This window comes from Pelobates fuscus, chromosome 2, assembly GCF_036172605.1.
Source record: "Pelobates fuscus isolate aPelFus1 chromosome 2, aPelFus1.pri, whole genome shotgun sequence".
Classification (NCBI taxonomy): Eukaryota; Metazoa; Chordata; class Amphibia; order Anura; family Pelobatidae; genus Pelobates; species Pelobates fuscus.
Window position 1 is genome coordinate 16,517,259 of NC_086318.1, and position 26,389 is coordinate 16,543,647.

The window sequence follows — 26,389 nt, forward strand, 5'->3', positions numbered from 1 at the left end:
TTTATGGGGATATGTTGTGTTTTGGGCCACTTATGGTACTTTAGAAAAATGTGCGTTTTTTATTTTTTACTGCCTGGGGATAATTAAGTTAATGCATTAACTGCCTTAATTATATCACAGGCAGAGGGGAGGGATTGTTTGCTGTATGTGTGTAGGTTTGGAAATGATTGACTGGACAGATCAAACTTTTGCCAAGAATACAATTTCACATCAACAGACTGTTTTCTTCTTCTATGTATGTTGAAGGAAATAGGCATTTGAATCTGGGGACTTTTTAAATACGATGGGTATGCAGCAAACACATTCCCCCAATTTTCCTGCGCAAAGTCGGCATTGTGGCAGTTTCTGTAGTGTAGTGGTTATCACGTTCGCCTCACACGCGAAAGGTCCCAGGTTCGAAACCTGGCAGAAACATTATTTAATTTTTGCTAAATCTGCCGACGTTAGAAGTCTTCTGAATTGGAAATGCACCTGCTTGACTATGAATCCAAAAATCACGTATACTCGGCAAGACATAAGCGATCTGTTAGCTGAATAAAGTGGTTTCCAAAAACCTGAAGCTAATGTTGTCTGAGAAAAAGCTGAATTGCACTCATTAAATCAGCATGCGCCATGTGCAAGTACCGAATGCAAGACAGCATTTTCTGTCTTGCATTCAGTGCTTGCACATGGCGCATGCTACTCCGGTCTCAACATGGATGTGCACAGCTGTAGTTTCTGTAGTGTAGTGGTTATCACGTTCGCCTAACACGCGAAAGGTCCCCGGTTCGAAACCGGGCAGAAACATTGATTTTGTTCTGTTTTGGATTCCTTTTTGTTAGAATGCGGATTTTCGAAGTCTCTTTGCAAATTTCAAGTGCATCTGTTCTTTTTGTCATATTCCCTACAATGGGAGAAGGGTTTTGTGCAAAAATCACCGTCAACAAAAGCAAAACTCATGCTCGCTGTATTTTCAGAGATGGATTTTCTACTAAAAATGCAAGAAAATCATGTTTACTCACATGAGCGATCAGCTTGCTGAATAGAGTTGTGGCGAAACTGACCTTTCCACTGGTTTTTGGAGAGGAATATTTGCCAACCTTTTGCTCTGTGACTATGGCCCCTTTTAATTTGTTTTGGCTGAGAGACCCTATTTGTGGCCATTGGGACTTTAGACAATGGTTCTTCGAACTCCCGAACAGTCGACGTGGCCGCCATTCGACATTGGAACACGCGGTGGCGGCCATCTTGTTCGCATTGACTTAAACCACGAATAGACTTCAAGGGGACTTTGCCGCGAATGCCCTGGAGCTATTTTCGGCATGAAAACCTCGCGGTTCCAGGTCGGTCCTCCAGCGGCACTTAGCCGCCATTCTATGGAACTGTTTTGGGCATGAAATCCCGGGTTCGCCTGGGCAAAATTATGACTTCTATGAAATTTCTTAACCCCTGATCTGATCCGGGTGATTTTCGGATATGTCGCTCACCCAGATCAGAGCTGTCGGGTGATGTAACATTTATGGGGATATGTTGTGTTTTGGGCCACTTATGGTACTTTAGAAAAATGTGCGTTTTTATTTTTTTACTGCCTGGGGATAATTAAGTTAATGCATTAACTGCCTTAATTATATCACAGGCAGAGGGGAGGGATTGTTTGCTGTATGTGTGTAGGTTTGGAAATGATTGACTGGACAGATCAAACTTTTGCCAAGAATACAATTTCACATCAACAGACTGTTTTCTTCTTCTATGTATGTTGAAGGAAATAGGCATTTGAATCTGGGGACTTTTTAAATACGATGGGTATGCAGCAAACACATTCCCCCAATTTTCCTGCGCAAAGTCGGCATTGTGGCAGTTTCTGTAGTGTAGTGGTTATCACGTTCGCCTCACACGCGAAAGGTCCCAGGTTCGACACCTGGCAGAAACATTATTTAATTTTTGCTAAATCTGCCGACGTTAGAAGTCTTCTGAATTGGAAATGCACCTGCTTGACTATGAATCCAAAAATCACGTATACTCGGCAAGACGTAAGCGATCTGTTAGCTGAATAAAGTGGTTTCCAAAAACCTGAAGCTAATGTTGTCTGAGAAAAAGCTGAATTGCACTCATTAAATCAGCATGCGCCATGTGCAAGTACCGAATGCAAGACAGCATTTTCTGTCTTGCATTCAGTGCTTGCACATGGCGCATGCTATTCCGGTCTCAACATGGATCTGCACAGCTGTAGTTTCTGTAATGTAGTGGTTATCACGTTCGCCTAACACGCGAAAGGTCCCCGGTTCGAAACCGGGCAGAAACATTGCTTTTGTTACGTTTTGGATTCCTTTTTGTTAGAATGCGGCTTTTCGAAGTCTCCTTGCAAATTTCAAGTGCATCTGTTCTTTTTGTCATATTCCCTACAATGGGAGAAGGGTTTTGTGCAAAAATCACCGTCGACAAAAGCAAAACTCATGCTCGCTGTACTTTCAGAGATGGATTTTCTACTAAAAATGCAAGAAAATCATGTTTACTCACATGAGCGATCAGCTTGCTGAATAGAGTTGTGGCGAAAGTGACCTCGCCACTGGTTTTTGGAGAGGAATATTTGCCAACCTTTTGCTCTGTGACTATGGCCCCTTTTAATTTGTTTTGGCTGAGAGACCCTATTTGTGGCCATTGGGACTTTAGACAATGGTTCTTCGAACTCCCGAACAGTCGACGTGGCCGCCATTCGACATTGGAACACGCGGTGGCGGCCATCTTGTTCGCATTGACTTAAACCACGAATAGACTTCAAGGGGACTTTGCCGCGAATGCCCTGGAGCTATTTTCGGCATGAAAACCTCGCGGTTCCAGGTCGGTCCTCCAGCGGCACTTAGCCGCCAATCTATGGAACTGTTTTGGGCATGAAATCCCGGGTTCGCCTGGGCAAAATTATGACTTCTATGAAATTTCTGAACCCCTGATGTGATCTGGGTGATTTTCGGTTATGTCGCTCACCCAGATCAGAGCTGTCGGGTGATGTAACATTTATGTGGATATGTTGTGTTTTGGGCCACTTATGGTACTTTAGAAAAATGTGCGTTTTTTATTTTTTTCTGCCTGGGGATAATTAAGTTAATGCATTAACTGCCTTAATTATATCACAGGCAGAGGGGAGGGATTGTTTACTGTATGTGTGTAGGTTTGGAAATGATTGACTGGACAGATCAAACTTTTGCCAAGAATACAATTTCACATCAACAGACTGTTTTCTTCTTCTATGTATGTTGAAGGAAATAGGCATTTGAATCTGGGGACTTTTTAAATACGATGGGTATGCAGCAAACACATTCCCCCAATCTTCCTGCGCAAAGTCAGCATTGTGGTAGTTTCTGTAGTGTAGTGGTTATCACGTTCGCCTCACACGTGAAAGGTCCCAGGTTGAAACCTGGCAGAAACATTATGTAATTTTTGCTAAATCTGCTGGCGTTAGAAGTCTTCTGAATTGGAAATGCACCTGCTTGACTATGAATCCAAAAATCACGTATACTCGGCAAGACGTAAGCGATCTGTTAGCTGAATAAAGTGGTTTCCAAAAACCTGAAGCTAATGTTGTCTGAGAAAAAGCTGAATTGCACTCATTAAATCAGCATGCGCCATGTGCAAGTACCGAATGCAAGACAGCATTTTCTGTCTTGTATTCAGTGCTTGCACATGGCGCATGCTACTCCGGTCTCAACATGGATGTGCACAGCTGTAGTTTCTGTAGTGTAGTGGTTATCACGTTCGCCTAACACGCGAAAGGTCCCCGGTTCGAAACCGGGCAGAAACATTGCTTTTGTTTCGTTTTGGATTCCTTTTTGTTAGAATGCGGATTTTCAAAGTCTCTTTGCAAATTTCAAGTGCATCTGTTCTTTTTGTCATATTCCCTACAATGGGAGAAGGGTTTTGTGCAAAAATCACCGTCGACAAAAGCAAAACTCATGCTCGCTGTTTTGGGCATGAAATCCCGGGTTCGCCTGGGCAAAATTATGACTTCTATGAAATTTCTGAACCCCTGATCTGATCTGGGTGATTTTCGGATATGTCGCTCACCCAGAACAGAGCTGTCGGGTGATGTAACATTTATGGGGATATGTTGTGTTTTGGGCCACTTATGGTACTTTAGAAAAATGTGCGTTTTTAATTTTCTTCTGCCTGGGGATAATTAAGTTAATGCATTAACTGCCTTAATTATATCACAGGCAGAGGGGAGGGATTGTTTACTGTATGTGTGTAGGTTTGGAAATGATTGACTGGACAGATCAAACTTTTGCCAAGAATACAATTTCACATCAACAGACTGTTTTCCTCTTCTATGTAGGTTGAAGGAAATAGGCATTTGAATCTGGGGACTTTTTAAATACAATGGGTATGCAGCACATTCCCCCAATTTTACTGCGCAAAGTCGGCATTGTGGCAGTTTCTGTAGTGTAGTGGTTATCACGTTCGCCTCACACGCGAAAGGTCCCAGGTTCGAAACCTGGCAGAAACATTATTTAATTTTTGCTAAATCTGCCGACGTTAGAAGTCTTCTGAATTGGAAATGCACCTGCTTGACTATGAATCCAAAAATCACGTATACTCGGCAAGACATAAGCGATCTGTTAGCTGAATAAAGTGGTTTCCAAAAACCTGAAGCTAATGTTGTCTGAGAAAAAGCTGAATTGCACTCATTAAATCAGCATGCGCCATGTGCAAGTACCGAATGCAAGACAGCATTTTCTGTCTTGCATTCAGTGCTTGCACATGGCGCATGCTACTCCGGTCTCAACATGGATGTGCACAGCTGTAGTTTCTGTAGTGTAGTGGTTATCATGTTCGCCTAACACGCGAAAGGTCCCCGGTTCGAAACCGGGCAGAAACATTGCTTTTGTTCTGTTTTGGATTCCTTTTTGTTAGAATGCGGATTTTCGAAGTCTCTTTGCAAATTTCAAGTGCATCTGTTCTTTTTGTCATATTCCCTACAATGGGAGAAGGGTATTGTGCAAAAATCACCGTCGACAAAAGCAAAACTCATGCTCGCTGTATTTTCAGAGATGGATTTTCTACTAAAAATGCAAGAAAATCATGTTTACTCACATGAGCGATCAGCTTGCTGAATAGAGTTGTGGCGAAAGTGACCTCGCCACTGGTTTTTGGAGAGGAATATTTGCCAACCTTTTGCTCTGTGACTATGGCCCCTTTTAATTTGTTTTGGCTGAGAGACCCTATTTGTGGCCATTGGGACTTTAGACAATGGTTCTTCGAACTCCCGAACAGTCGACGTGGCCGCCATTCGACATTGGAACACGCGGTGGCGGCCATCTTGTTCGCATTGACTTAAACCACGAATAGACTTCAAGGGGACTTTGCCGCGAATGCCCTGGAGCTATTTTCGGCATGAAAACCTTGCGGTTCCAGGTCAGTCCTCCAGCGGCACTTAGCCGCCATTCTATGGAACTGTTTTGGGCATGAAATCCCGGGTTCGCCTGGGCAAAATTATGACTTCTATGAAATTTCTTAACCCCTGATCTGATCCGGGTGATTTTCGGATATGTCGCTCACCCAGATCAGAGCTGTCGGGTGATGTAACATTTATGGGGATATGTTGTGTTTTGGGCCACTTATGGTACTTTAGAAAAATGTGCGTTTTTTATTTTTTACTGCCTGGGGATAATTAAGTTAATGCATTAACTGCCTTAATTATATCACAGGCAGAGGGGAGGGATTGTTTGCTGTATGTGTGTAGGTTCGGAAATGATTGACTGGACAGATCAAACTTTTGCCAAGAATACAATTTCACATCAACAGACTGTTTTCTTCTTCTATGTATGTTGAAGGAAATAGGCATTTGAATCTGGGGACTTTTTAAATACGATGGGTATGCAGCAAACACATTCCCCCAATTTTCCTGCGCAAAGTCGGCATTGTGGCAGTTTCTGTAGTGTAGTGGTTATCACGTTCGCCTCACACGCGAAAGGTCCCAGGTTCGACACCTGGCAGAAACATTATTTAATTTTTGCTAAATCTGCCGACGTTAGAAGTCTTCTGAATTGGAAATGCACCTGCTTGACTATGAATCCAAAAATCACGTATACTCGGCAAGACGTAAGCGATCTGTTAGCTGAATAAAGTGGTTTCCAAAAACCTGAAGCTAATGTTGTCTGAGAAAAAGCTGAATTGCACTCATTAAATCAGCATGCGCCATGTGCAAGTACCGAATGCAAGACAGCATTTTCTGTCTTGCATTCAGTGCTTGCACATGGCGCATGCTATTCCGGTCTCAACATGGATCTGCACAGCTGTAGTTTCTGTAGTGTAGTGGTTATCACGTTCGCCTAACACGCGAAAGGTCCCCGGTTCGAAACCGGGCAGAAACATTGCTTTTGTTACGTTTTGGATTCCTTTTTGTTAGAATGCGGCTTTTCGAAGTCTCCTTGCAAATTTCAAGTGCATCTGTTCTTTTTGTCATATTCCCTACAATGGGAGAAGGGTTTTGTGCAAAAATCACCGTCGACAAAAGCAAAACTCATGCTCGCTGTACTTTCAGAGATGGATTTTCTACTAAAAATGCAAGAAAATCATGTTTACTCACATGAGCGATCAGCTTGCTGAATAGAGTTGTGGCGAAAGTGACCTCGCCACTGGTTTTTGGAGAGGAATATTTGCCAACCTTTTGCTCTGTGACTATGGCCCCTTTTAATTTGTTTTGGCTGAGAGACCCTATTTGTGGCCATTGGGACTTTAGACAATGGTTCTTCGAACTCCCGAACAGTCGACGTGGCCGCCATTCGACATTGGAACACGCGGTGGCGGCCATCTTGTTCGCATTGACTTAAACCACGAATAGACTTCAAGGGGACTTTGCCGCGAATGCCCTGGAGCTATTTTCGGCATGAAAACCTCGCGGTTCCCGGTCGGTCCTCCAGCGGCACTTAGCCGCCAATCTATGGAACTGTTTTGGGCATGAAATCCCGGGTTCGCCTGGGCAAAATTATGACTTCTATGAAATTTCTGAACCCCTGATGTGATCTGGGTGATTTTCGGTTATGTCGCTCACCCAGATCAGAGCTGTCGGGTGATGTAACATTTATGTGGATATGTTGTGTTTTGGGCCACTTATGGTACTTTAGAAAAATGTGCGTTTTTTATTTTTTTCTGCCTGGGGATAATTAAGTTAATGCATTAACTGCCTTAATTATATCACAGGCAGAGGGGAGGGATTGTTTACTGTATGTGTGTAGGTTTGGAAATGATTGACTGGACAGATCAAACTTTTGCCAAGAATACAATTTCACATCAACAGACTGTTTTCTTCTTCTATGTATGTTGAAGGAAATAGGCATTTGAATCTGGGGACTTTTTAAATACGATGGGTATGCAGCAAACACATTCCCCCAATCTTCCTGCGCAAAGTCAGCATTGTGGTAGTTTCTGTAGTGTAGTGGTTATCACGTTCGCCTCACACGTGAAAGGTCCCAGGTTGAAACCTGGCAGAAACATTATTTAATTTTTGCTAAATCTGCTGGCGTTAGAAGTCTTCTGAATTGGAAATGCACCTGCTTGACTATGAATCCAAAAATCACGTATACTCGGCAAGACGTAAGCGATCTGTTAGCTGAATAAAGTGGTTTCCAAAAACCTGAAGCTAATGTTGTCTGAGAAAAAGCTGAATTGCACTCATTAAATCAGCATGCGCCATGTGCAAGTACCGAATGCAAGACAGCATTTTCTGTCTTGTATTCAGTGCTTGCACATGGCGCATGCTACTCCGGTCTCAACATGGATGTGCACAGCTGTAGTTTCTGTAGTGTAGTGGTTATCACGTTCGCCTAACACGCGAAAGGTCCCCGGTTCGAAACCGGGCAGAAACATTGCTTTTGTTCCGTTTTGGATTCCTTTTTGTTAGAATGCGGATTTTCAAAGTCTCTTTGCAAATTTCAAGTGCATCTGTTCTTTTTGTCATATTCCCTACAATGGGAGAAGGGTTTTGTGCAAAAATCACCGTCGACAAAAGCAAAACTCATGCTCGCTGTTTTGGGCATGAAATCCCGGGTTCGCCTGGGCAAAATTATGACTTCTATGAAATTTCTGAACCCCTGATCTGATCTGGGTGATTTTCGGATATGTCGCTCACCCAGAACAGAGCTGTCGGGTGATGTAACATTTATGGGGATATGTTGTGTTTTGGGCCACTTATGGTACTTTAGAAAAATGTGCGTTTTTAATTTTCTTCTGCCTGGGGATAATTAAGTTAATGCATTAACTGCCTTAATTATATCACAGGCAGAGGGGAGGGATTGTTTACTGTATGTGTGTAGATTTGGAAATGATTGCCTGGACAGATCAAACTTTTGCCAAGAATACAATTTCACATCAACAGACTGTTTTCCTCTTCTATGTAGGTTGAAGGAAATAGGCATTTGAATCTGGGGACTTTTTAAATACAATGGGTATGCAGCACATTCCCCCAATTTTACTGCGCAAAGTCGGCATTGTGGCAGTTTCTGTAGTGTAGTGGTTATCACGTTCGCCTCACACGCGAAAGGTCCCAGGTTCGAAACCTGGCAGAAACATTATTTAATTTTTGCTAAATCTGCCGACGTTAGAAGTCTTCTGAATTGGAAATGCACCTGCTTGACTATGAATCCAAAAATCACGTATACTCGGCAAGACATAAGCGATCTGTTAGCTGAATAAAGTGGTTTCCAAAAACCTGAAGCTAATGTTGTCTGAGAAAAAGCTGAATTGCACTCATTAAATCAGCATGCGCCATGTGCAAGTACCGAATGCAAGACAGCATTTTCTGTCTTGCATTCAGTGCTTGCACATGGCGCATGCTACTCCGGTCTCAACATGGATGTGCACAGCTGTAGTTTCTGTAGTGTAGTGGTTATCACGTTCGCCTAACACGCGAAAGGTCCCCGGTTCGAAACCGGGCAGAAACATTGCTTTTGTTCTGTTTTGGATTCCTTTTTGTTAGAATGCGGATTTTCGAAGTCTCTTTGCAAATTTCAAGTGCATCTGTTCTTTTTGTCATATTCCCTACAATGGGAGAAGGGTATTGTGCAAAAATCACCGTCGACAAAAGCAAAACTCATGCTCGCTGTATTTTCAGAGATGGATTTTCTACTAAAAATGCAAGAAAATCATGTTTACTCACATGAGCGATCAGCTTGCTGAATAGAGTTGTGGCGAAAGTGACCTCGCCACTGGTTTTTGGAGAGGAATATTTGCCAACCTTTTGCTCTGTGACTATGGCCCCTTTTAATTTGTTTTGGCTGAGAGACCCTATTTGTGGCCATTGGGACTTTAGACAATGGTTCTTCGAACTCCCGAACAGTCGACGTGGCCGCCATTCGACATTGGAACACGCGGTGGCGGCCATCTTGTTCGCATTGACTTAAACCACGAATAGACTTCAAGGGGACTTTGCCGCGAATGCCCTGGAGCTATTTTCGGCATGAAAACCTTGCGGTTCCAGGTCAGTCCTCCAGCGGCACTTAGCCGCCATTCTATGGAACTGTTTTGGGCATGAAATCCCGGGTTCGCCTGGGCAAAATTATGACTTCTATGAAATTTCTTAACCCCTGATCTGATCCGGGTGATTTTCGGATATGTCGCTCACCCAGATCAGAGCTGTCTGGTGATGTAACATTCATGGGGATATGTTGTGTTTTGGGCCACTTATGGTACTTTAGAAAAATGTGCGTTTTTTATTTTTTCTGCCTGGGGATAATTAAGTTAATGCATTAACTGCCTTAATTATATCACAGGCAGAGGGGAGGGATTGTTTGCTGTATGTGTGTAGGTTTGGAAATGATTGACTGGACAGATCAAACTTTTGCCAAGAATACAATTTCACATCAACAGACTGTTTTCTTCTTCTATGCATGTTGAAGGAAATAGGCATTTGAATCTGGGGACTTTTTAAATACGATGGGTGTGCAGCAAACACATTCCCCCAATTTTCCTGCGCAAAGTCAGCATTGTGGCAGTTTCTGTAGTGTAGTGGTTATCACGTTCGCCTCACACGCGAAAGGTCCCAGGTTCGAAACCTGGCAGAAACATTATTTAATTTTTGCTAAATCTGCCGACGTTAGAAGTCTTCTGAATTGGAAATGCACCTGCTTGACTATGAATCCAAAAATCACGTATACTCGGCAAGACGTAAGCGATCTGTTAGCTGAATAAAGTGGTTTCCAAAAACCAGAAGCTAATGTTGTCTGAGAAAAAGCTGAATTGCACTCATTAAATCAGCATGCGCCATGTGCAAGTACCGAATGCAAGACAGCATTTTCTGTCTTGCATTCAGTGCTTGCACATGGCGCATGCTACTCCGGTCTCAACATGGATGTGCACAGCTGTAGTTTCTGTAGTGTAGTAGTTATCACGTTCGCCTAACACGCGAAAGGTCCCCGGTTCGAAACCGGGCAGAAACATTGCTTTTGTTCTGTTTTGGATTCCTTTTTGTTAGAATGCGGCTTTTCGAAGTCTCTTTGCAAATTTCAAGTGCATCTGTTCTTTTTGTCATATTCCCTACAATGGGAGAAGGGTTTTGTGCAAAAATCACCGTCGACAAAAGCAAAACTCATGCTCGCCGTATTTTCAGAGATGGATTCTCTACTAAAAATGCAAGAAAATCATGTTTACTCACATGAGCGATCAGCTTGCTGAATAGAGTTGTGGATAAAGTGACCTCGCCACTGGTTTTTGGAGAGGAATATTTGCCAACCTTTTGCTCTGTGACTATGGCCCCTTTTAATTTGTTTTGGCTGAGAGACCCTATTTGTGGCCATTGGGACTTTAGACAATGGTTCTTCGAACTCCCGAACAGTCGACGTGGCCGCCATTCGACATTGGAACACGCGGTGGCGGCCATCTTGTTCGCATTGACTTAAACCACGAATAAACTTCAAGGGGACTTTGCCGCGAATGCCCTGGAGCTATTTTCGGCATGAAAACCTCGCGGTTCCCGGTCGGTCCTCCAGCGGCACTTAGCCGCCAATCTATGGAACTGTTTTGTGCATGAAATCCCGGGTTCGCCTGGGCAAAATTATGACTTCTATGAAATTTCTGAACCCCTGATCTGATCTGGGTGATTTTCGGATATGTCGCTCACCCAGATCAGAGCTGTCTGGTGATGTAACATTCATGGGGATATGTTGTGTTTTGGGCCACTTATGGTACTTTAGAAAATGTGCGTTTTTAATTTTTTCTGCCTGGGGATAATTAAGTTAATGCATTAACTGCCTTAATTATATCACAGGCAGAGGGGAGGGATTGTTTGCTGTATGTGTGTAGGTTTGGAAATGATTGACTGGACAGATCAAACTTTTGCCAAGAATACAATTTCACATCAACAGACTGTTTTCTTCTTCTATGTATGTTGAAGGAAATAGGCATTTGAATCTGGGGACTTTTTAAATACGATGGGTATGCAGCAAACACATTCCCCCAATTTTCCTGTGCAAAGTCGGCATTGTGGCAGTTTCTGTAGTGTAGTGGTTATCACGTTCGCCTCACACGCGAAAGGTCCCAGGTTCGAAACCTGGCAGAAACATTATTTAATTTTTGCTAAATCTGCCGACGTTAGAAGTCTTCTGAATTGGAAATGCACCTGCTTGACTATGAATCCAAAAATCACGTATACTCGGCAAGACGTAAGCGATCTGTTAGCTGAATAAAGTGGTTTCCAAAAACCTGAAGCTAATGTTGTCTGAGAAAAAGCTGAATTGCACTCATTAAATCAGCATGCGCCATGTGCAAGTACCGAATGCAAGACAGCATTTTCTGTCTTGCATTCAGTGCTTGCACATGGCGCATGCTATTCCGGTCTCAACATGGGTCTGCACAGCTGAAGTTTCTGTAGTGTAGTGGTTATCACGTTCGCCTAACACGCGTAAGGTCCCCGGTTCGAAACCGGGCAGAAACATTGCTTTTGTTCTGTTTTGGATTCCTTTTTGTTAGAATGCGGCTTTTCGAAGTCTCTTTGCAAATTTCAAGTGCATCTGTTCTTTTTGTCATATTCCCTACAATGGGAGAAGGGTTTTGTGCAAAAATCACCGTCGACAAAAGCAAAACTCATGCTCGCTGTACTTTCAGAGATGGATTTTCTACTAAAAATGCAAGAAAATCATGTTTACTCACATGAGCGATCAGCTTGCTGAATAGAGTTGTGGCGAAAGTGACCTCGCCACTGGTTTTTGGAGAGGAATATTTGCCAACCTTTTGCTCTGTGACTATGGCCCCTTTTAATTTGTTTTGGCTGAGAGACCCTATTTGTGGCCATTGGGACTTTAGACAATGGTTCTTCGAACTCCCGAACATTTGACGGGGCCGCCATTCGACATTGGAACACGCGGTGGCGGCCATCTTGTTCGTATTGACTTAAACCACGAATAGACTTCAAGGGGACTTTGCCGCGAATGCCCTGGAGCTATTTTCGCCATGAAAACCTCGCGGTTCCAGGTCGGTCCTCCAGCGGCACTTAGCCGCCAATCTATGGAACTGTTTTGGGCATGAAATCCCGGGTTCGCCTGGGCAAAATTATGACTTCTATGAAATTTCTGAACCCCTGATCTGATCTGGGTGATTTTCGGATATGTCGCTCACCCAGATCAGAGCTGTCGGGTGATGTAACATTTATGGGGATATGTTGTGTTTTCGGCCACTTATGGTACTTTAGAAAACTGTGCGTTTTTTTATTTTTTTCTGCCTGGGGATAATTAAGTTAATGCATTAACTGCCTTAATTATATCACAGGCAGAGGGGAGGGATTGTTTGCTGTATGTGTGTAGGTTTGGAAATGATTGACTGGACAGATCAAACTTTTGCCAAGAATACAATTTCACATCAACAGACTGTTTTCTTCTTCTATGTATGTTGAAGGAAATAGGCATTTGAATCTGGGGACTTTTTAAATACGATGGGTATGCAGCAAACACATTCCCACAATTTTCCTGCACAAAGTTGGCATTGTGGCAGTTTCTGTAGTGTAGTGGTTATCATGTTCGCCTCACACGCGAAAGGTCCCAGGTTCGAAACCTGGCAGAAACATTATTTAATATTTGCTAAATCTGCCGACGTTAGAAGTCTTCTGAATTGGAAATGCACCTGCTTGACTATGAATCCAAAAATCACGTATACTCGGCAAGACGTAAGCGATCTGTTAGCTGAAACCGGGCAGAAACATTGCTTTCGTTCCGTTTTGGATTCCTTTTTGTTAGAATGCGGTTTTTCGAAGTCTCTTTGCAAATTTCAAGTGCATCTGTTCTTTTGTCATATTCCCTAAAATGAGAGAAGGGTTTTGTGCAAAAATCACCGTTGACAAAAGCAAAACTCATGCTCGCTGTACTTTCAGAGATGGATTTTCTACTAAAAATGCAAGAAAATCATGTTTACTCACATGAGCGATCAGCTTGCTGAATAGAGTTGTGGCGAAACTGACCTCGCCACTGGTTTTTGGAGAGGAATATTTGCCAACCTTTTGCTCTGTGACTATGGCCCCTTTTAATTTGTTTTGGCTGAGAGACCCTATTTGTGGCCATTGGGACTTTAGACAATGGTTCTTCGAACTCCCGAACAGTCGACGTGGCCGCCATTCGACATTGGAACACGCGGTGGCGGACATCTTGTTCGCATTGACTTAAACCACGAATAGACTTCAAGGGGACTTTGCCGCGAATGCCCTGGAGCTATTTTCGGCATGAAAACCTCGCGGTTCCAGGTCGGTCCTCCAGCGGCACTTAGCCGCCAATCTATGGAACTGTTTTGGGCATGAAATCCCGGGTTCGCCTGGGCAAAATGATGACTTCTATGAAATTTCTGAACCCCTGATCTGATCTGGGTGATTTTCGGATATGTCGCTCACCCAGATCAGAGCTGTCGGGTGATGTAACATTTATGGGGATATGTTGTGTTTTGGGCCACTTATGGTACTTTAGAAAAATTTGCGTTTTTTATTTTTTCTGCCTGGGGATAATTAAGTTAATGCATTAACTGCCTTAATTATATCACAGGCAGAGGGGAGGGATTGTTTGCTGTATGTGTGTAGGTTTGGAAATGATTGACTGGACAGATCAAACTTTTGCCAAGAATACAATTTCACATCAACAGACTGTTTTCTTCTTCTATGTATGTTGAAGGAAATAGGCATTTGAATCTGGGGACTTTTTAAATACGATGGGTATGCAGCAAACACATTCCCCCAATTTTCCTGTGCAAAGTCGGCATTGTGGCAGTTTCTGTAGTGTAGTGGTTATCACGTTCGCCTCACACGTGAAAGGTCCCAGGTTCGAAACCTGGCAGAAACATTATTTAATTTTTGCTAAATCTGCCGACGTTAGAAGTCTTCTGAATTGGAAATGCACCTGCTTGACTATGAATCCAAAAATCACGTATACTCGGCAAGACGTAAGCGATCTGTTAGCTGAATAAAGTGGTTTCCAAAAACCTGAAGCTAATGTTGTCTGAGAAAAAGCTGAATTGCACTCATTAAATCAGCATGCGCCATGTGCAAGTACCGAATGCAAGACAGCATTTTCTGTCTTGCATTCAGTGCTTGCACATGGCGCATGCTATTCCGGTCTCAACATGGGTTTGCACAGCTGTAGTTTCTGTAGTGTAGTGGTTATCACGTTCGCCTCACACGCGAAAGGTCCCCGGTTCGAAACCGAGCAAGATTCCTTTTTGTTCGAAACCTGTTTTGGATTCCTTTTTGTTAGAATGCGGCTTTTCGAAGTCTCTTTGCAAATTTCAAGTGCATCTGTTCTTTTTGTCATATTCCCTACAATGGGAGAAGGGTTTTGTGCAAAAATCACCGTCGACAAAAGCAAAACTCATGCTCGCTGTACTTTCAGAGATGGATTTTCTACTAAAAATGCAAGAAAATCATGTTTACTCACATGAGCGATCAGCTTGCTGAATAGAGTTGTGGCGAAAGTGACCTCGCCACTGGTTTTTGGAGAGGAATATTTGCCAACCTTTTGCTCTGTGACTATGGCCCCTTTTAATTTGTTTTGGCTGAGAGACCCTATTTGTGGCCATTGGGACTTTAGACAATGGTTCTTCGAACTCCCGAACAGTCGACGTGGCCGCCATTCGACATTGGAACACGCGGTGGCAGCCATCTTGTTCTCATTGACTTAAACCACGAATAGACTTCAAGGGGACTTTGCCGCGAATGCCCTGGAGCTATTTTCGGCATGAAAACCTCGCGGTTCCAGGTCGGTCCTCCAGCGGCACTTAGCCGCCAATCTATGGAACTGTTTTGGGCATGAAATCCCGGGTTCGCCTGGGCAAAATTATGACTTCTATGAAATTTCTGAACCCCTGATCTGATCTGGGTGATTTTCGGATATGTCGCTCACCCAGATCAGAGCTGTCGGGTGATGTAACATTTATGGGGATATGTTGTGTTTTGGGCCACTTATGTTACTTTAGAAAAATGTGCGTTTTTTATTTTTTTCTGCCTGGGGATAATTAAGTTAATGCATTAACTGCCTTAATTATATCACAGGCAGAGGGGAGGGATTGTTTGCTGTATGTGTGTAGGTATGGAAATGATTGACTGGACAGATCAAACTTTTGCCAAGAATCCAATTTCACATCAACAGACTGTTTTCTTCTTCTATGTATGTTGAAGGAAATAGGCATTTGAATCTGGGGACTTTTTAAATACGATGGGTATGCAGCAAACACATTCCCCCAATTTTCCTGCGCAAAGTCGGCATTGTGGCAGTTTCTGTAGTGTAGTGGTTATCACTTTCGCCTCACACGCGAAAGGTCCCAGGTTCGAAACCTGGCAGAAACATTATTTAATTTTTGCTCAATCTGCTGACGTTAGAAGTCTTCTGAATTGGAAATGCACCTGCTTGACTATGAATCCAAAAATCACGTATACTCGGCAAGACGTAAGCGATCTGTTAGCTGAATAAAGTGGTTTCCAAAAACCTGAAGCTAATGTTGTCTGAGAAAAAGCTGAATTGCACTCATTAAATCAGCATGCGCCATGTGCAAGTACCGAATGCAAGACAGCATTTTCTGTCTTGCATTCAGTGCTTGCACATGGCGCATGCTACTCCGGTCTCAGCAGGGCTGTGCACAGCTGTAGTTTCTGTAGTGTAGTGGTTATCATGTTCACCTAACACGCGAAAGGTCCCCGTTTCGAAACCAGGCAGAAACATTGCTTTCGTTCAGTTTTGGATTCCTTTTTGTTAGAATGCGGCTTTTCGAAGTCTCTTTGCAAATTTCAAGTGCATCTGTTCTTTTTGTCATATTCCCTACAATGGGAGAAGGGTTTTGTGCAAAAATCACCGTCGACAAAAGCAAAACTCATGCTCGCTGTACTTTCAGAGATGGATTTTCTACTAAAAATGCAAGAAAATCATGTTTACTCACATGAGCGATCAGCTTGCTGAATAGAGTTGTGACGAAAGTGACCTCGCCACTGGTTTTTGGAGAGGAATATTTGCCAACCTTTTGCTCTGTGACTATGGCCCCTTTTAATTTGTTTTGGCTGAGAGACCCTATTTGTGGCCATTGGAACTTTAGGCAATGGTTCTTCGAACTCCCGAACAGTCGACGTGGCCGCCATTCGACATTGGAACACGCGGTGGCGGCCCTCTTGTTCGCATTGACTTAAACCACGAATAGACTTCAAGGGGACTTTGCCGCGAATGCCCTGGAGCTATTTTCGGCATGAAAACCTGGCGGTTCCAGGTCGGTCCTCCAGCGGCACTTAGCCGCCAATCTATGGAACTGTTTTGGGCATGAAATCCTGGGTTCGCCTGGGCAAAATTATGACTTCTATGAAATTTCTGAACCCCTGATCTGATCTGGGTGATTTTCGGATATGTCGCTCACCCAGATCAGAGCTGTCGGGTGATGTAACATTTATGGGGATATGTTGTGTTTTGGGCCACTTATGGTACTTTAGAAAAATGTGCGGTTTTTATTTTTTTCTGCCTGGGGATAATTAAGTTAATGCATTAACTGCCTTAATTATATCACAGGCAGAGGGGAGGGATTGTTTGCTGTATGTGTGTAGGTTTGGAAATGATTGACTGGACAGATCAAACTTTTGCCAAGAATACAATTTCACATCAACAGACTGTTTTCTTCTTCTATGTATGTTGAAGGAAATAGGCATTTGAATCTGGGGACTTTTTAAATACGATGGGTATGCAGCAAACACATTCCCCCAATTTTCCTGCGCAAAGTTGGCATTGTGGCAGTTTCTGTAGTGTAGTGGTTATCACGTTCGCCTCACACGCGAAAGGTCCCAGGTTCAAAACCTGGCAGAAACATTATTTAATTTTTGCTAAATCTGCTGACGTTAGAAGTCTTCTGAATTGGAAATGCACCTGCTTGACTATGAATCCAAAAATCACGTATACTCGGCAAGACGTAAGCGATCTGTTAGCTGAATAAAGTGGTTTCCAAAAACCTGAAGCTAATGTTGTCTGAGAAAAAGCTAAATTGCACTCATTAAATCAGCATGCGCCATGTGCAAGTACCGAATGCAAGACAGCATTTTCTGTCTTGCATTCAGTGCTTGCACATGGCGCATGCTACTCCGGTCTCAACAGGGATCTGCACAGCTGTAGTTTCTGTAGTGTAGTGGTTATCATGTTCGCCTAACACGCGAAAGGTCCCCGGTTCGAAACTGGGCAGAAACATTGCTTTTGTTCCGTTTTGGATTCCTTTTTGTTAGAATGCGGCTTTTCGAAGTCTCTTTGCAAATTTCAAGTGCATCTGTTCCTTTTGTCATATTCCCTACAATGGGAGAAGGGTTTTGTGCAAAAATCACCGTCGACAAAAGCAAAACTCATGCTTGCTGTACTTTCAGAGATGGATTTTCTACAAAAAATGCAAGAAAATCATGTTTACTCACATGAGCGATCAGCTTGCTGAATAGAGTTGTGGCGAAAGTGACCTCGCCACTGGTTTTTGGAGAGGAATATTTGCCAACCTTTTGCTCTGTGACTATGGCCCCATTTAATTTGTTTTGGCTGAGAGACCCTATTTGTGGCCATTGGGACTTTAGACAATGGTTCTTCGAACTCCCGAACAGTCGACGTGGCCGCCATTCGACAATGGAACACGCGGTGGCGGCCATCTTGTTCGCATTGACTTAAACCCCGAATAGACTTCAAGGGGACTTTGCCGCGAATGCCCTGGAGCTATTTTCGGCATGAAAACCTCGCGGTTCCAGGTCGGTCCTCCAGCGGCACTTAGCCGCCAATCTATGGAACTGTTTTGGGCATGAAATCCCGGGTTCGCCTGGGCAAAATTATGACTTCTATGAAATTTCTGAACCCCTGATCTGATCCGGGTGATTTTCGGATATGTCGCTCACCCAGATCAGAGCTGTCGGGTGATGTAACATTTATGGGGATATGTTGTGTTTTGGGCCACTTATGGTACTTTAGAAAAATGTGCGTTTTTTATTTTTTACTGCCTGGGGATAATTAAGTTAATGCATTAACTGCCTTAATTATATCACAGGCAGAGGGGAGGGATTGTTTGCTGTATGTGTGTAGGTTTGGAAATGATTGACTGGACAGATCAAACTTTTGCCAAGAATACAATTTCACATCAACAGACTGTTTTCTTCTTCTATGTATGTTGAAGGAAATAGGCATTTGAATCTGGGGACTTTTTAAATACGATGGGTATGCAGCAAACACATTCCCCCAATTTTCCTGCGCAAAGTCGGCATTGTGGCAGTTTATTTAGTGTAGTGGTTATCACGTTCGCCTCACACGCGAAAGGTCCCAGGTTCGAAACCTGGCAGAAACATTATTTAATTTTTGCTAAATCTGCCGACGTTAGAAGTCTTCTGAATTGGAAATGCACCTGCTTGACTATGAATCCAAAAATCACGTATACTCGGCAAGACGTAAGCGATCTGTTAGCTGAATAAAGTGGTTTCCAAAAACCTGAAGCTAATGTTGTCTGAGAAAAAGCTGAATTGCACTCATTAAATCAGCATGCGCCATGTGCAAGTACCGAATGCAAGACAGCATTTTCTGTCTTGCATTCAGTGCTTGCACATGGCGCATGCTATTCCGGTCTCAACATGGATCTGCACAGCTGTAGTTTCTGTAGTGTAGTGGTTATCACGTTCGCCTAACACGCGAAAGGTCCCCGGTTCGAAACCGGGCAGAAACATTGCTTTTGTTACGTTTTGGATTCCTTTTTGTTAGAATGCGGCTTTTCGAAGTCTCCTTGCAAATTTCAAGTGCATCTGTTCTTTTTGTCATATTCCCTACAATGGGAGAAGGGTTTTGTGCAAAAATCACCGTCGACAAAAGCAAAACTCATGCTCGCTGTACTTTCAGAGATGGATTTTCTACTAAAAATGCAAGAAAATCATGTTTACTCACATGAGCGATCAGCTTGCTGAATAGAGTTGTGACGAAAGTGACCTCGCCACTGGTTTTTGGAGAGGAATATTTGCCAACCTTTTGCTCTGTGACTATGGCCCCTTTTAATTTGTTTTGGCTGAGAGACCCTATTTGTGGCCATTGGGACTTTAGACAATGGTTCTTCGAACTCCCGAACAGTCGACGTGGCCGCCATTCGACATTGGAACACGCGGTGGCAGCCATCTTGTTCTCATTGACTTAAACCACGAATAGACTTCAAGGGGACTTTGCCGCGAATGCCCTGGAGCTATTTTCGGCATGAAAACCTCGCGGTTCCAGGTCGGTCCTCCAGCGGCACTTAGCCGCCAATCTATGGAACTGTTTTGGGCATGAAATCCCGGGTTCGCCTGGGCAAAATTATGACTTCTATGAAATTTCTGAACCCCTGATCTGATCTGGGTGATTTTCGGATATGTCGCTCACCCAGATCAGAGCTGTCGGGAGATGTAACATTTATGGGGATATGTTGTGTTTTGGGCCACTTATGTTACTTTAGAAAAATGTGCGTTTTTTATTTTTTTCTGCCTGGGGATAATTAAGTTAATGCATTAACTGCCTTAATTATATCACAGGCAGAGGGGAGGGATTGTTTGCTGTATGTGTGTAGGTATGGAAATGATTGACTGGACAGATCAAACTTTTGCCAAGAATCCAATTTCACATCAACAGACTGTTTTCTTCTTCTATGTATGTTGAAGGAAATAGGCATTTGAATCTGGGGACTTTTTAAATACGATGGGTATGCAGCAAACACATTCCCCCAATTTTCCTGCGCAAAGTCGGCATTGTGGCAGTTTCTGTAGTGTAGTGGTTATCACTTTCGCCTCACACGCGAAAGGTCCCAGGTTCGAAACCTGGCAGAAACATTATTTAATTTTTGCTCAATCTGCTGACGTTAGAAGTCTTCTGAATTGGAAATGCACCTGCTTGACTATGAATCCAAAAATCACGTATACTCGGCAAGACGTAAGCGATCTGTTAGCTGAATAAAGTGGTTTCCAAAAACCTGAAGCTAATGTTGTCTGAGAAAAAGCTGAATTGCACTCATTAAATCAGCATGCGCCATGTGCAAGTACCGAATGCAAGACAGCATTTTCTGTCTTGCATTCAGTGCTTGCACATGGCGCATGCTACTCCGGTCTCAGCAGGGATGTGCACAGCTGTAGTTTCTGTAGTGTAGTGGTTATCATGTTCACCTAACACGCGAAAGGTCCCCGTTTCGAAACCAGGCAGAAACATTGCTTTCGTTCAGTTTTGGATTCCTTTTTGTTAGAATGCGGCTTTTCGAAGTCTCTTTGCAAATTTCAAGTGCATCTGTTCTTTTTGTCATATTCCCTACAATGGGAGAAGGGTTTTGTGCAAAAATCACCGTCGACAAAAGCAAAACTCATGCTCGCTGTACTTTCAGAGATGGATTTTCTACTAAAAATGCAAGAAAATCATGTTTACTCACATGAGCGATCAGCTTGCTGAATAGAGTTGTGACGAAAGTGACCTCGCCACTGGTTTTTGGAGAGGAATATTTGCCAACCTTTTGCTCTGTGACTATGGCCCCTTTTAATTTGTTTTGGCTGAGAGACCCTATTTGTGGCCATTGGAACTTTAGGCAATGGTTCTTCGAACTCCCGAACAGTCGACGTGGCCGCCATTCGACATTGGAACACGCGGTGGCGGCCCTCTTGTTCGCATTGACTTAAACCACGAATAGACTTCAAGGGGACTTTGCCGCGAATGCCCTGGAGCTATTTTCGGCATGAAAACCTGGCGGTTCCAGGTCGGTCCTCCAGCGGCACTTAGCCGCCAATCTATGGAACTGTTTTGGGCATGAAATCCTGGGTTCGCCTGGGCAAAATTATGACTTCTATGAAATTTCTGAACCCCTGATCTGATCTGGGTGATTTTCGGATATGTCGCTCACCCAGATCAGAGCTGTCGGGTGATGTAACATTTATGGGGATATGTTGTGTTTTGGGCCACTTATGGTACTTTAGAAAAATGTGCGTTTTTTATTTTTTTCTGCCTGGGGATAATTAAGTTAATGCATTAACTGCCTTAATTATATCACAGGCAGAGGGGAGGGATTGTTTGCTGTATGTGTGTAGGTTTGGAAATGATTGACTGGACAGATCAAACTTTTGCCAAGAATACAATTTCACATCAACAGACTGTTTTCTTCTTCTATGTATGTTGAAGGAAATAGGCATTTGAATCTGGGGACTTTTTAAATACGATGGGTATGCAGCAAACACATTCCCCCAATTTTCCTGCGCAAAGTTGGCATTGTGGCAGTTTCTGTAGTGTAGTGGTTATCACGTTCGCCTCACACGCGAAAGGTCCCAGGTTCAAAACCTGGCAGAAACATTATTTAATTTTTGCTAAATCTGCTGACGTTAGAAGTCTTCTGAATTGGAAATGCACCTGCTTGACTATGAATCCAAAAATCACGTATACTCGGCAAGACGTAAGCGATCTGTTAGCTGAATAAAGTGGTTTCCAAAAACCTGAAGCTAATGTTGTCTGAGAAAAAGCTAAATTGCACTCATTAAATCAGCATGCGCCATGTGCAAGTACCGAATGCAAGACAGCATTTTCTGTCTTGCATTCAGTGCTTGCACATGGCGCATGCTACTCCGGTCTCAACAGGGATTGGCACAGCTGTAGTTTCTGTAGTGTAGTGGTTATCATGTTCGCCTAACACGCGAAAGGTCCCCGGTTCGAAACTGGGCAGAAACATTGCTTTTGTTCCGTTTTGGATTCCTTTTTGTTAGAATGCGGCTTTTCGAAGTCTCCTTGCAAATTTCAAGTGCATTTGTTCTTTTTGTCATATTCCCTACAATGGGAGAAGGGTTTTGTGCAAAAATCACCGTCGACAAAAGCAAAACTCATGCTCGCTGTACTTTCAGAGATGGATTTTCTACTAAAAATGCAAGAAAATCATGTTTACTCACATGAGCGATCAGCTTGCTGAATAGAGTTGTGGCGAAAGTGACCTCGCCACTGGTTTTTGGAGAGGAATATTTGCCAACCTTTTGCTCTGTGACTATGGCCCCTTTTAATTTGTTTTGGCTGAGAGACCCTATTTGTGGCCATTGGGACTTTAGACAATGGTTCTTCGAACTCCCGAACAGTCGACGTGGCCGCCATTCGACATTGGAACACGCGGTGGCGGCCATCTTGTTCGCATTGACTTAAACCACGAATAGACTTCAAGGGGACTTTGCCGCGAATGCCCTGGAGCTATTTTCGGCATGAAAACCTCACGGTTCCAGGTCGGTCCTCCAGCGGCACTTAGCCGCCAATCTATGGAACTGTTTTGGGCATGAAATCCCGGGTTCGCCTGGGCAAAATTATGACTTCTATGAAATTTCTGAACCCCTGATCTGATCTGGGTGATTTTCGGATATGTCGCTCACCCAGATCAGAGCTGTCGGGTGATGTAACATTTATGTGGATATGTTGTGTTTTGGGCCACTTATGGTACTTTAGAAAAATGTGCGTTTTTTATTTTTTTCTGCCTGGGGATAATTAAGTTAATGCATTAACTGCCTTAATTATATCACAGGCAGAGGGGAGGGATTGTTTACTGTATGTGTGTAGGTTTGGAAATGATTGACTGGACAGATCAAACTTTTGCCAAGAATACAATTTCACATCAACAGACTGTTTTCTTCTTCTATGTATGTTGAAGGAAATAGGCATTTGAATCTGGGGACTTTTTAAATACGATGGGTATGCAGCAAACACATTCCCCCAATCTTCCTGCGCAAAGTCAGCATTGTGGCAGTTTCTGTAGTGTAGTGGTTATCACGTTCGCCTCACACGCGAAAGGTCCCAGGTTGAAACCTGGCAGAAACATTATGTAATTTTTGCTAAATCTGCTGGCGTTAGAAGTCTTCTGAATTGGAAATGCACCTGCTTGACTATGAATCCAAAAATCACGTATACTCGGCAAGACGTAAGCGATCTGTTAGCTGAATAAAGTGGTTTCCAAAAACCTGAAGCTAATGTTGTCTGAGAAAAAGCTGAATTGCACTCATTAAATCAGCATGCGCCATGTGCAAGTACCGAATGCAAGACAGCATTTTCTGTCTTGCATTCAGTGCTTGCACATGGCGCATGCTACTCCGGTCTCAACATGGATGTGCACAGCTGTAGTTTCTGTAGTGTAGTGGTTATCACGTTCGCCTAACACGCGAAAGGTCCCCGGTTCGAAACCGGGCAGAAACATTGCTTTTGTTCTGTTTTGGATTTCTTTTTGTTAGAATGCGGCTTTTCGAAGTCTCTTTGCAAATTTCAAGTGCATCTGTTCTTTTTGTCATATTCCCTACAATGGGAGAAGGGTTTTGTGCAAAAATCACCGTCGACAAAAGCAAAACTCATGCTCGCTGTACTTTCAGAGATGGATTTTCTACTAAAAATGCAAGAAAATCATGTTTACTCACATGAGCGATCAGCTTGCATAATAGAGTTGTGGCGAAAGTGACCTCGCCACTGCTTTTTTGAGAGGAATATTTGCCAACCTTTTGCTCTGTGACTATGGCCCCTTTTAATTTGTTTTGGCTGAGAGACCCTATTTGTGGCCATTGGGACTTTAGACAATGGTTCTTCGAACTCCCGAACAGTCGACGTGGCCGCCATTCGACATTGGAACACGCGGTGGCGGCCATCTTGTTCGCATTGACTTAAACCACGAATAGACTTCAAGGGGACTTTGCCGCGAATGCCCTGGAGCTATTTTCGGCATGAAAACCTCGTGGTTCCCGGTTGGTCCTCCAGCGGCACTTACCCGCCAATCTATGGAACTGTTTTGGGCATGAAATCCCGGGTTCGCCTGGGCAAAATGATGACTTCTATGAAATTTCTGAACCCCTGATCTGATCTGCGTGATTTTCGGATATGTCGCTCACTTAGATCAGAACTGTCGGGTGATGTAACATTTATGTGGATATGTTGTGTTTTGGGCCACTTATGGTACTTTAGAAAAATGTGCGTTTTTTATTTTTTTCTGCCTGGGGATAATTAAGTTAATGCATTAACTGCCTTAATTATATCACAGGCAGAGGGGAGGGATTGTTTACTGTATGTGTGTAGGTTTGGAAATGATTGACTGGACAGATCAAACTTTTGCCAAGAATACAATTTCACATCAACAGACTGTTTTCTTCTTCTATGTATGTTGAAGGAAATAGGCATTTGAATCTGGGGACTTTTTAAATACGATGGGTATGCAGCAAACACATTCCCACAATTTTCCTGCGCAAAGTTGGCATTGCGGCAGTTTCTGTACTGTAGTGGTTATCATGTTCGCCTCACACGCGAAAGGTCCCAGGTTCGAAACCTGGCAGAAACATTATTTAATATTTGCTAAATCTGCCGACGTTAGAAGTCTTCTGAATTGGAAATGCACCTGCTTGACTATGAATCCAAAAATCACGTATACTCGGCAAGACGTAAGCGATCTGTTAGCTGAAACCGGGCAGAAACATTGCTTTCGTTCCGTTTTGGATTCCTTTTTGTTAGAATGCGGTTTTTCGAAGTCTCTTTGCAAATTTCAAGTGCATTTGTTCTTTTGTCATATTCCCTACAATGAGAGAAGGGTTTTGTGCAAAAATCACCGTTGACAAAAGCAAAACTCATGCTCGCTGTACTTTCAGAGATGGATTTCTACTAAAAATGCAAGAAAATCATGTTTACTCACATGAGCGATCAGCTTGCTGAATAGAGTTGTGGCGAAACTGACCTCGCCACTGGTTTTTGGAGAGGAATATTTGCCAACCTTTTGCTCTGTGACTATGGCCCCTTTTAATTTGTTTTGGCTGAGAGACCCTATTTGTGGCCATTGGGACTTTAGACAATGGTTCTTCGAACTCCCGAAAAGTCGACGTGGCCGCCATTCGACATTGGAACACGCGGTGGCGGCCATCTTGTTCGCATTGACTTAAACCACGAATAGACTTCAAGGGGACTTTGCCGCGAATGCCCTGGAGCTATTTTCGGCATGAAAACCTCGTGGTTCCCGGTTGGTCCTCCAGCGGCACTTAGCCGCCAATCTATGGAACTGTTTTGGGCATGAAATCCCGGGTTCGCCTGGGCAAAATTATGACTTCTATGAAATTTCTGAACCCCTGATCTGATCTGGGTGATTTTCGGATATGTCGCTTACCCAGACCAGAGCTGTCGGGTGACGTAACATTTATGTGGATATGTTGTGTTTTGGGCCACTTATGGTACTTTAGAAAAATGTGCGTTTTTTATTTTTTTTCTGCCTGGGGATAATTAAGTTAATGCATTAACTGCCTTAATTATATCACAGGCAGAGGGGAGGGATTGTTTACTGTATGTGTGTAGGTTTGGAAATGATTGACTGGACAGATCAAACTTTTGCCAAGAATACAATTTCACATCAACAGACTGTTTTCTTCTTCTATGTATGTTGAAGGAAATAGGCATTTGAATCTGGGGACTTTTTAAATACGATGGGTATGCAGCAAACACATTCCCCCAATTTTCCTGCGCAAAGTCGGCATTGTGGCAGTTTATGTAGTGTAGTGGTTATCATGTTCGCCTCACACGCGAAAGGTCCCAGGTTCGAAACCTGGCAGAAACATTATTTAATTTTTGCTAAATCTGCTGACGTTACAAGTCTTCTGAATTGGAAATGCACCTGCTTGACTATGAATCCAAAAATCACGTATACTCGGCAAGACGTAAGCGATCTGTTAGCTGAATAAAGTGGTTTCCAAAAACCTGAAGCTAATGTTGTCTGAGAAAAAGCTGAATTGCACTCATTAAATCAGCATGCGCCATGTGCAAGTACCGAATGCAAGACAGCATTTTCTGTCTTGCATTCAGTGCTTGCACATGGCGCATGCTACTCCGGTCTCAACATGGATGTGCACAGCTGTAGTTTCTGTAGTGTAGTGGTTATCACGTTTGCCTAACACGCGAAAGGTCCCCGGTTCGAAACCGGGCAGAAACATTGCTTTTGTTCT

At 43.3% G+C, this 26,389-nt stretch overlaps 28 non-coding genes across 28 annotated transcripts; all 28 read left to right on the forward strand.

Annotated features, from left to right (window-relative positions):
• The first annotated feature begins 341 nt into the window (after nucleotides 1–341).
• TRNAV-CAC (transfer RNA valine (anticodon CAC)) lies at nucleotides 342–414 on the forward strand. Its single transcript has one exon. It is a non-coding gene; the product is annotated as a tRNA-Val (tRNA).
• Nucleotides 415–713: 299 nt separating this feature from the next.
• On the forward strand, nucleotides 714–786 carry TRNAV-AAC (transfer RNA valine (anticodon AAC)). The gene has a single exon. It is a non-coding gene; the product is annotated as a tRNA-Val (tRNA).
• Nucleotides 787–1,836: 1,050 nt separating this feature from the next.
• Nucleotides 1,837–1,909, forward strand: TRNAV-CAC (transfer RNA valine (anticodon CAC)). The gene has a single exon. It is a non-coding gene; the product is annotated as a tRNA-Val (tRNA).
• Nucleotides 1,910–2,208: 299 nt separating this feature from the next.
• TRNAV-AAC (transfer RNA valine (anticodon AAC)) lies at nucleotides 2,209–2,281 on the forward strand. The gene has a single exon. It is a non-coding gene; the product is annotated as a tRNA-Val (tRNA).
• A 1,421-nt stretch (nucleotides 2,282–3,702) lies between these two features.
• Nucleotides 3,703–3,775, forward strand: TRNAV-AAC (transfer RNA valine (anticodon AAC)). Its single transcript has one exon. It is a non-coding gene; the product is annotated as a tRNA-Val (tRNA).
• Nucleotides 3,776–4,404: 629 nt separating this feature from the next.
• TRNAV-CAC (transfer RNA valine (anticodon CAC)) lies at nucleotides 4,405–4,477 on the forward strand. Its single transcript has one exon. It is a non-coding gene; the product is annotated as a tRNA-Val (tRNA).
• Nucleotides 4,478–4,776: 299 nt separating this feature from the next.
• TRNAV-AAC (transfer RNA valine (anticodon AAC)) lies at nucleotides 4,777–4,849 on the forward strand. Its single transcript has one exon. It is a non-coding gene; the product is annotated as a tRNA-Val (tRNA).
• A 1,050-nt stretch (nucleotides 4,850–5,899) lies between these two features.
• TRNAV-CAC (transfer RNA valine (anticodon CAC)) lies at nucleotides 5,900–5,972 on the forward strand. Its single transcript has one exon. It is a non-coding gene; the product is annotated as a tRNA-Val (tRNA).
• A 299-nt stretch (nucleotides 5,973–6,271) lies between these two features.
• TRNAV-AAC (transfer RNA valine (anticodon AAC)) lies at nucleotides 6,272–6,344 on the forward strand. The gene has a single exon. It is a non-coding gene; the product is annotated as a tRNA-Val (tRNA).
• Nucleotides 6,345–7,765: 1,421 nt separating this feature from the next.
• TRNAV-AAC (transfer RNA valine (anticodon AAC)) lies at nucleotides 7,766–7,838 on the forward strand. The gene has a single exon. It is a non-coding gene; the product is annotated as a tRNA-Val (tRNA).
• A 629-nt stretch (nucleotides 7,839–8,467) lies between these two features.
• TRNAV-CAC (transfer RNA valine (anticodon CAC)) lies at nucleotides 8,468–8,540 on the forward strand. Its single transcript has one exon. It is a non-coding gene; the product is annotated as a tRNA-Val (tRNA).
• A 299-nt stretch (nucleotides 8,541–8,839) lies between these two features.
• Nucleotides 8,840–8,912, forward strand: TRNAV-AAC (transfer RNA valine (anticodon AAC)). The gene has a single exon. It is a non-coding gene; the product is annotated as a tRNA-Val (tRNA).
• Nucleotides 8,913–9,961: 1,049 nt separating this feature from the next.
• TRNAV-CAC (transfer RNA valine (anticodon CAC)) lies at nucleotides 9,962–10,034 on the forward strand. Its single transcript has one exon. It is a non-coding gene; the product is annotated as a tRNA-Val (tRNA).
• Nucleotides 10,035–10,333: 299 nt separating this feature from the next.
• On the forward strand, nucleotides 10,334–10,406 carry TRNAV-AAC (transfer RNA valine (anticodon AAC)). The gene has a single exon. It is a non-coding gene; the product is annotated as a tRNA-Val (tRNA).
• Nucleotides 10,407–11,454: 1,048 nt separating this feature from the next.
• On the forward strand, nucleotides 11,455–11,527 carry TRNAV-CAC (transfer RNA valine (anticodon CAC)). Its single transcript has one exon. It is a non-coding gene; the product is annotated as a tRNA-Val (tRNA).
• A 299-nt stretch (nucleotides 11,528–11,826) lies between these two features.
• On the forward strand, nucleotides 11,827–11,899 carry TRNAV-AAC (transfer RNA valine (anticodon AAC)). Its single transcript has one exon. It is a non-coding gene; the product is annotated as a tRNA-Val (tRNA).
• A 1,051-nt stretch (nucleotides 11,900–12,950) lies between these two features.
• TRNAV-CAC (transfer RNA valine (anticodon CAC)) lies at nucleotides 12,951–13,023 on the forward strand. Its single transcript has one exon. It is a non-coding gene; the product is annotated as a tRNA-Val (tRNA).
• A 1,183-nt stretch (nucleotides 13,024–14,206) lies between these two features.
• Nucleotides 14,207–14,279, forward strand: TRNAV-CAC (transfer RNA valine (anticodon CAC)). Its single transcript has one exon. It is a non-coding gene; the product is annotated as a tRNA-Val (tRNA).
• A 1,426-nt stretch (nucleotides 14,280–15,705) lies between these two features.
• Nucleotides 15,706–15,778, forward strand: TRNAV-CAC (transfer RNA valine (anticodon CAC)). Its single transcript has one exon. It is a non-coding gene; the product is annotated as a tRNA-Val (tRNA).
• A 1,422-nt stretch (nucleotides 15,779–17,200) lies between these two features.
• Nucleotides 17,201–17,273, forward strand: TRNAV-CAC (transfer RNA valine (anticodon CAC)). Its single transcript has one exon. It is a non-coding gene; the product is annotated as a tRNA-Val (tRNA).
• Nucleotides 17,274–17,572: 299 nt separating this feature from the next.
• On the forward strand, nucleotides 17,573–17,645 carry TRNAV-AAC (transfer RNA valine (anticodon AAC)). Its single transcript has one exon. It is a non-coding gene; the product is annotated as a tRNA-Val (tRNA).
• Nucleotides 17,646–19,067: 1,422 nt separating this feature from the next.
• TRNAV-AAC (transfer RNA valine (anticodon AAC)) lies at nucleotides 19,068–19,140 on the forward strand. Its single transcript has one exon. It is a non-coding gene; the product is annotated as a tRNA-Val (tRNA).
• A 1,050-nt stretch (nucleotides 19,141–20,190) lies between these two features.
• On the forward strand, nucleotides 20,191–20,263 carry TRNAV-CAC (transfer RNA valine (anticodon CAC)). Its single transcript has one exon. It is a non-coding gene; the product is annotated as a tRNA-Val (tRNA).
• Nucleotides 20,264–21,685: 1,422 nt separating this feature from the next.
• On the forward strand, nucleotides 21,686–21,758 carry TRNAV-CAC (transfer RNA valine (anticodon CAC)). The gene has a single exon. It is a non-coding gene; the product is annotated as a tRNA-Val (tRNA).
• Nucleotides 21,759–22,057: 299 nt separating this feature from the next.
• On the forward strand, nucleotides 22,058–22,130 carry TRNAV-AAC (transfer RNA valine (anticodon AAC)). Its single transcript has one exon. It is a non-coding gene; the product is annotated as a tRNA-Val (tRNA).
• Nucleotides 22,131–23,551: 1,421 nt separating this feature from the next.
• On the forward strand, nucleotides 23,552–23,624 carry TRNAV-AAC (transfer RNA valine (anticodon AAC)). The gene has a single exon. It is a non-coding gene; the product is annotated as a tRNA-Val (tRNA).
• A 1,050-nt stretch (nucleotides 23,625–24,674) lies between these two features.
• On the forward strand, nucleotides 24,675–24,747 carry TRNAV-CAC (transfer RNA valine (anticodon CAC)). The gene has a single exon. It is a non-coding gene; the product is annotated as a tRNA-Val (tRNA).
• Nucleotides 24,748–26,303: 1,556 nt separating this feature from the next.
• TRNAV-AAC (transfer RNA valine (anticodon AAC)) lies at nucleotides 26,304–26,376 on the forward strand. Its single transcript has one exon. It is a non-coding gene; the product is annotated as a tRNA-Val (tRNA).
• The last annotated feature ends 13 nt before the right edge of the window (nucleotides 26,377–26,389 follow it).